This window comes from Denticeps clupeoides, chromosome 9 (assembly GCF_900700375.1).
Source record: "Denticeps clupeoides chromosome 9, fDenClu1.1, whole genome shotgun sequence".
In the NCBI taxonomy this organism is placed as follows: Eukaryota; Metazoa; Chordata; class Actinopteri; order Clupeiformes; family Denticipitidae; genus Denticeps; species Denticeps clupeoides.
Window position 1 is genome coordinate 17789153 of NC_041715.1, and position 8708 is coordinate 17797860.

Genomic DNA, 8708 nt, shown 5'->3' on the forward strand with positions numbered 1-8708 from the left:
GAAGAAGAGGACGTCTATTGTGTTGTATTGTAATCATAATCTTTGATCATTTCTCTGGATAAGAGTATCTGATAAATGCTGTTAATTGCTGTTAATGTGAATGGACAAAGTCATATTTACATATATACTCAATATTTTCAATAACAACCAAGTGTAAAGTGTAAAGAGGGCAAGACAGAATGAAAAAAAAATCTACAGTATTGCGCTGTATATAAAATGACATGTTCAAACTAAGAAAGACTGTTTAATAAAGAGACAGTTCGAATGAAGCTTAATTGGTGAATAACCATTCAAACTAATTTAAATAAAGCAATTAGCAGGAGTAAGGGCGTGCAACTAACACACCCAAATGCAATGTTTTAGCCAATTTACTAAATAGGTAGACAAATCTGAGTCTTAATGAGACCAATAGCGTGTTATTACACACTAGGTACAGATTAATGTTCTAATGTTTTCTGCATCAGCTTCATGCCCAATTTCAGAGCTTTTGATTCCTCGGGACCTTCCTCCCCACAGTCCCCTGTCAACACCTACGTTAAACCTGTCCAGCCCTCATCCGTTTGCCTAATTGCACACTCTGTCAGCTCTGGCTTTGTGATCTAACACGTGTCTCGTGTGAAAACCAACTATGTATTTAATTTGGTAGCACTTCTGTCCAATATGTGTTTGAAGGTGTAACGTAATTTGCATAAGTGGAGTCTGCTAATGCGAACGGATTCATTCATTACTTGTAGATTCTTTCATGATGCTAAAAATGCTGTATTTGGCCATACCACAATAAATGGTACTGTGGATGTCTGTTAACATGAAAAAGCTTCCTGTGTTCCTTCCTCCTGAGCAGTTAGGGGGGGGGGTGTACAAACCCACAGGCGAGGAGCCAGTGCAAGCCAGGATCTCCACCCTCTCCCTTACAGGCTTTCGTGACCATCAGAAAGGAGCAGCGGCTGACTGTAATTCAAGAAGACTGTCACAGCTCATGAAAAAATCATCGCTTATAATCAAACCGGAGTTAAAATCCTGCACTTTGCCTCATGGGAGTCTCCCTGTGCCCTGAATATTTCATGTAATGGAAGCCCTCGCCGCCGCGGAAACTCTCAACAGTTCAGGATCGCGTGCAAATATTTACTTACGCGGCTGGGCGTGGAGGGAGCAGCACGCGGCAAGGCCAGCCAGCCCTGAGTGACTTTTATAAATAATGGTAATTACATGTGACACCACTCTCGGCAGCCGGGCCCTGGGCTGCTCATAACCTCATACTGTATTGATGCCGGAGCCTCGCGTGCCTGAGTTAAAGGCAGGCGAGCCGCAACGGGGCCGGCCAAGGAAAGTGCCCTGATGCATATGAATTGACAAATGTCTGTTGTGGCTGCCGAGAGCGGAGCTCAATCGCAGGTCTGTGGGAACATCAAAACACAATCTAGGGCTGACATGTAGCTGGTGATGGGGAAGAGAGGGCGGAGAGAGCCGGGAGGGCTGTTCTTCGTGGAAACGATGGAAAGGATGCAGCACCGGGGCTCGGACCCGCAAAAAGCCTCCGCCCATGACCCTAATTCAGTTCAATTCTGAAGGATGCGCTGCAGCAGATGGGAGCAGGAGAGCTAGCAGCAGCCTGGTGGGCAACAAATTAAAATGATCAACGAGGTGACCCATAAAATCATTGGTTCAAATACCACTTACTGCCACCATGTCCTTGAGCAAAACATTTAGCTCCAGAGGGACTGACCTCATAATTAGATCATGCAAATCAGTCCCATTAAAGGGTCATATAGGTTAATAAATGTAAATCAACCAAGAATAATGTTTTACAAACCCAAACTAGAATGTATGGAGGCTTACAAACAGAAGTTTCCTTTTTCAATTTTTTTTTTGTGTTAAATGAGATGATATTGCAACTTTACACTGAGCAAAAGCATGATGCAAGATCGCAAAGATGGTGCAAAAAACTCAACAACAGCATTTAATTATGCAGTTCAGTCAATCTCAAACTTTGCTCAGTGAAGAACCACCTATGAATATATTTGGAATTGCAAGTACCGGCATTAAAAAGCAGTAGTGTAGGTGGTTTTTAGCAAGTTCACCAAGGAGTCAATTTTACTCCTAATAAGAATATTTTTTATAATTGACTCCCATACGCTGTCAATGCTGCAGTCATATACACAGATAATAACAGAAATACACGGATATTACCTGTACTGCTGTACTACATATTAAGAATGGTAACAGCACAACATTTAAATACACGTTAACAGTAATATCACAGAGCACCACTAGAGGAAGTGTTATGTCCTTTGGGCTGTAGAATGTTTTGGGGTGCTCTGTGTTTGTGCGTGTTCCCTTTTAGGCTGCTTGCTGGGCGGAGATTGGTATTATGGTTCAACCAACCAATTCCCTTGTCAACAGGCCCAGGGAGCATTTAAGGACCATTCCAACCACCAGTCGGGGCTTCATTGTTGTGGAGCCTGAGGAGGAGCAGGCGAGAGGAGAGTTTTGGAAAGTTGTAGAGTTGTATATTTGGAGATAAGCCTTTGTTGTGTGCTAGTGGTTAGAGTTGTTAGTTGTGGCTATGTTGTGTATCTGTACGGTCTCTCCCTTCATGGTGTGTTGTCCTCCTGTGGATTGTTGTGCTGTTGTTGTATATAGCACTTTTGGTTTGGTTGGTTGTTCAAAACTCACTGTAAATAAAAGCACAATATTTCACTTGGGCCTGGCATCTGTGTAGTCCCACTGCACACATTCCCCTCGTTTTGTTATGTTTCCCAACCTCTAGATGGGGACGTGACAGAAGCTTGAGTACCAAATTCTGTCTATTTTGTTGTGTCACCATGTGCTGTGCTGCAGTGTTTCACAATGACAATCACTTCACTTTTACTTTCAATAGGCAATCCAATCTCAACACACAACCTATTCATAAGTATTTTATCAATTCTGTCAACATCGAAGATTCAACTAGAAATTTGTTCCAGAAAAGAAGAATAAATCACAATTACGGAAATCAGTGGAGATGGAACAAAGATGGAGCATAGATGGAAACCATTAGAGTCAAACATTTTATATTGCTATACACAAATGACATCTTTTTCTAATTTATATCTACTGCATAGAGGTATTAAGACTATAAAAATTTAGTATTAGCACAGACAAGAAATTTCATCTCTGATTTGTCGTTTCAGATATCTAACTAATTCTACATGTCAGCACCATAACCAAATAAAGAGAGCAATCTGATCTGGATTTCTCATAAAGCAACAAATCAGTGTTAATAAAGCTCAGAAAAGTGCTTGTGAGAGTCTATTGTTTCAGTCAGTATTACATCAAACTTTGGGAATATGTGCCTCCTGCACCCCTCCCTTCCACAGTCTTCTTTCATAGAACCACCAATGTGAACACTAGCCCTCTCCTCTACACTGTAATAGGTTTTACTGGAGCAATTTGCTTTTATTATTTGGGTCCATGGTAATTGTAAGATAGCTGCATCATGGATACAAGCAAGGCAAAATGAATTTGCTGTCGCCCCTCTAATTCTGCAACCTTAGGAGATTTAGTGTGGGATTTGTGATGTCCCTGTACATAAGCTGAAGCATTAGGCTTGATTTATACTTTATCTCTTTATTTCCTACCATAATGCAAAATGCAGTAAATTTTTATTATTGCATAAATTGAACGGGAGGTTTATGGCTGGAAAAAAAATGCAATGCCTATAGAAAGAAAATGATTTCAATCACAGGAGACAGTCTAGAGGAGCGTTTTTATAAATGCATTTAGTGATGTACACCACAGACAGATAGGCTCAGTATTTAATTCTAATTCATTGCACCACTTTTTGCCCCCATTCAAAATATTCACATGAAATGCAAAGTACCGTTCTTTCAATTTCATAGGCTAGTGACCTGATAATCTGACCTCCCCAACCCTCCCATGTAATAAAATTGAAATTATACTTATCAAAAAAGGAAAAACCAACAAAACAACAAATTTAATAACAAAGCTGTGCCAAGTTAATTAGTTTTTTTTTCTTTTTTACAGCACAGATTTTATGCTAGCAAACGAATCAAATGGGAGCATGGCACAGATGTTGCGGCGTGTTTCCACGTGTAATGCACAAAAAAAAAAACGCCTAATGTGTGCATTTTATATGCGTAGCAACGTCCCGGACCCTAATGTTCCTCACCGCAAGGAAGCAACCACGAGGTGGCCGTAGTCAAGTGATTCTGGACATGCAGCGCTAGTTTCGCCTATCAAATGCCTTGTAGGCAATGTTCCCATTTTCTCTCCTGGGGGGGTAAACTTTGTCTAAACACAACAGTGAAAACACACAAACACTGCACCAGACACCATTTGGGTTGTAATTACTTTTAGAGGTTGCGCAAATAACAGATGGAAAGGTGACCTTTTTAGAATATTTATTTATGCCTGAAACACAATCGCTCTCCGACTGCCCTTTGTGTAATGAATGAAGGAAACTGAGGCGCCACAATCAGGGCCATTCATTTGCGAGAGCTCAGAATTCCAGAATATTACGTGAGGCTGAGTATTCAGTCATCTGCTCGTGTTTTGGATGCCGTATTCATGTTTTTGGTGTAATGCTGAAATGAACAAAACAAGATATTCATGATTCTGAGGTGCACTCTTCTCTGATGTGAAAACTGCCCGAGTGTAGCTACTCCGTATTCACTACACATTTATCCGCATGTGGTTCCCTCCATTTCATCTCCATGCCTACACCCACCGTTCCATCCATTCTGTAGACCGCTTATCCATGTCAGGTTTGCAGGAAAGCAAGTGGCTACCTTAGGCAGGAACATCTGGACAGGGATCCAATCATATGGAAAGAAGCTCATGAGAGATGAACTGTGAAGGATGCTCAGGTTTGGCCTGAAACTCAAGTGATCATGTGTGTGGGGTAATGTTTCAAGATTCAAGATTCAAGATTCAAGATTGGTTTATTGTCAGGACAACAGTATACACAGTGTAGTCTTTATTGAAGTAATGTTTCACACAGGCCCCCCCCATAGTGCAATCATAAAAGAAAACTATATATGTATATACACACTAAACTAATCTATATTAACTAAAACTAAAGCTTAAATACTGTAATAATGTATGGTGGAACGTTCTTCTGTTTTTGTATGATGGTTGAGGGTTATATTGACATTTCATGATTATTTACACCATTACATTTTTGCTTGCAAGCTCTCTGTATCACCTTGCCAGACGTGAAGTGAACACATATTGGCATTATGAAGGTGTCGCTCTGTTTGTATTAACCCTTTGTGTCTGAAGTTACATGTTGGCTGGGGAGGTTCGTACCGGAGGTAAACAAGGCATGGCTGACATTCCTGAACAATGAGCACCAGATTTGACGAGTCAACAAGGGAAACTACTCTGTGATGTTGTTCTGTTACTTCAAATAAAGTTTCATTGTGTTTTGCTGACCTCTGATAATAAAGCCCAGTTTCTTTTATTAATCCTTTGTGACCTTTCCTGTTGGGTCCTTAATAAGTTGCATATGATGCGTGTAACATTCGTGCCACCTCTGCCACGCCCCCAGCGGTCGATGTATTAGTGTGTGTTCTTTCGGGACTCACTAGCACCCTGATTATTCCCACCTGTTCTTCATCACAGGTAAGTGGTGGTAATCACGGGTGCTTAGCGGGATAATGACTTCTGATTGGTGATTGGTAAGTTTAGCGGTAATGGGTCTGTCCACTCCTCTTTATAACCAGCCGGTCCCTCTAGTCCTGCGTTCGGTCTCCCTCACACAACCAGAGTTTCTCGCCGCACGCTATCCTTAAACGGCAGTGACTGTGAACCCCACGGTAGGACAGGAACTCAACTCTCCCCTCTAGTCTCACTACAGCTCCGCCACGCCACAGCTCCCGGAGACACCGGTTCGAGGCCTGTGAAGGACAAGGGCGATCTTCGGCTCTGACGCTGAGGGCCTCGCTGAGGATCATGCAACAAGAACTCTTGAGGAGAGGCATGGCACTACAAGAAAGGACAATTTAGTGGTTTCATTTTTTTCCTGAGTTGAAAATAAAAACGCCATTCTCATTTTTCAACCTGCGTCCTCCATTCATCACCTGAGCTAGAGGGGAACGTGACAGAAGACCGAACCTGAACGAGAGAAGATGGACGCATCCCACATCCCTCTGCCAACAGAAGAACCCCCCCCAGCTGCTTCCTATACTTCACCGCCATGAAACACAGCTGAAACAGGTTTCTGAGGTACTCCATCAAGTGGTGAATGCCCTGCAGTCCCCTACATGACCACCAGCTCCGCCTACACCGACAGTGGAGCCCCGCAGCTCCGACCACAATCATGTTTCGCTGGAGGAGCGTTACAGCGGGGGTTTCCGGGTACCTGCAGGAATTTCCTGCTCTCCTTTCAGTTGTATTTCAGTTTCCTGAGCTCAATGACGTTCAGAAAATCTCTGTTTTCATCCAGCGGCTTTCTGGGCGTGCTCATGACTGGGCGGCAGCCGTGTATCGGGCAGAAGGCCCTGAGATGACGTCGTACACTGCATTCCTGGCAAGCTTCAAGATCGTCTTCGACCACCCGGACCAGGGGCAGTCGAGCAGTCAGCGCCTCCTGCGGCTCAGGCAGGGCAACGCTTCTGTGGCAGACTATTCAATCGAATTCCGGATCCTCGATGCAGACAGTGGCTGGAATGAGCCTGCGCTCATAACAGTGTTCCGGAACGGTTTGAGCCAAGGCTTACAGACCGAACTAGCCTGCTGCGATGCCGATCTAGGGCTGGATGCCATGATCGCTCTGGCCATTAAGCTAGACCAGCATCAGCGTGGGAAAGGGCGCTTGGCGCCTGCGACTACCTCCACAACTTCTTCCAGACTCATTCGTCCTCGGATCCGGTCTGATCCGGTGTCAGAGACTCCTGCCCCTAGTCCAGGGAGTGCGGATGTCGCCCAGGAACCCATACAGCCAAGGTCTACACGATTGTTGGCCGAGGAGAAGAGGAGACGCCAAGAGCGAGGACTTTGTCTCGCTCGCTTTGTTTTGGCACTCCGTAGTCGGCACAGCATAACCCCAGCATAACCGCCAGCATAACCCCAGCATCAATTGGGTCGAAAACACGATTACCGCGTGGTCACCATCTTGTGTTTCTCATTGCAATTTGGCACCCGTTTCTGTTAGTTCTACTTCCGTTGAAAACCCCTTAGCTGATTCGCCCGTTTCTGTTCCCCCTCACTATTCTGATCTGGCGGAGGTGTTTAGTGCCTCCAAGGCATCGAGCCTCCCCCCACACCGCACTTGGGATTGCGCCATAGATCTCCAGCCTGGAGCAACACCCCCTCGGTCGCGTGCATATCCGTTGTCTGAGCCAGAGACTAGGGCAATGGAGAAGTACGTGGCCGAGTCCCTCAGGCAGGGATATATCGTGCGATCCCGTTTTCCTGCCGCCGCTAGCTTCTTCTTTGTTGAGAAGAAGGATGGCGGACTCCGGACCTGCATTGACTACCGAGGGCTCAACGCGGTCACAGTGAGGTATCCACACCCACTTCCACTAATCCCATCTGCTATTGAGCAACTCCGGGGGGGCAACATTTTTCACTAAGCTCGACCTCCGGAGTGCCTACAACCTGGTTAGGATTCGAGCAGGCGACGAGTGGAAGACGGCGTTCTGGTCATTATGAGTACCGGGTCATGCCCTATGGGCTGGCCAATGCCCCCGTGTACTTTCAGGGATTTATGAATGACGTTTTTCAGGTCCCTCTAGTCCTACGTTCTCCCTCACACATCCAGAGTTTCTCGCCGCACCGCATGCTGTCCTTAAACGGCAGTGACTGTGAACCCCACGGTAGGGCAGGAACTCAACTCTCCCCTCTAGTCTCACTACAGCTCCGCCACGTCGCAGCTCCCTGAGACACCGGTGAAGGACAAGGGCGATCTTCGGCTCTCACGCTGAGGGCCTTGCTGAGGATCATGCAACAAGACCTCTTGAGGAGAGGCATGGCACTACAAGAAAGGACAATTTAGTAGTTTCATTTTTTCCTGAGTTGAAAATAAATACGCCATTCTCATTTTTCAACCTACGTCCTCCATTCATCACCTGAGCTAGAGGGGAACGTGACAACACGAAGGATTGTAAAAGTGGGTTTGGTCATTTCCCCTTAAAATTGAATCAGATTGAGTTGTAAACATGCACCTTATTTTATTGGAAAATAAAACGTATAAAAGTGTTTTCCTGACTTTTTATGAAATCAGGTTTATCAGCCAAGTATGTATCAAAGTGGGCAAAATTATTCTTTATTTGTTGTATTCTTTAGAATATTTATAATATCTCCAGACCCAGGACACCACCAATGTGGTTCTGCAGTCGTAACCTTCTTCTGTGTTAATCCCGCTTCCTTTAGCATCAGAGGTAATTCAACGTGGTAAAACATAAAGCACACCCACGGTCAATTTCACATCTTAGCGCAAATCCAGCCCTGGCAACATAAGTTTGTTTGGAAGTTGCCTTGAATGGGAATGATTACATAAGCGATGGAAAGTGCCTCAGCGCTCTCGTTTTATCCGCCGGCCAAGTGAAGAGGAGCTGATTGCCTGTTTTAGCGAGGATAATTACTTCCAATGCATGGCTATGTTTATTTTTTTTTTCATTTGATTTTATTTTTGGGTTTGAGAGCCAATCACAGTTGGGACGGTGAAGAAGGCTGCTTCCCGTTGTTGCACTTGGCTGAATTGAGCT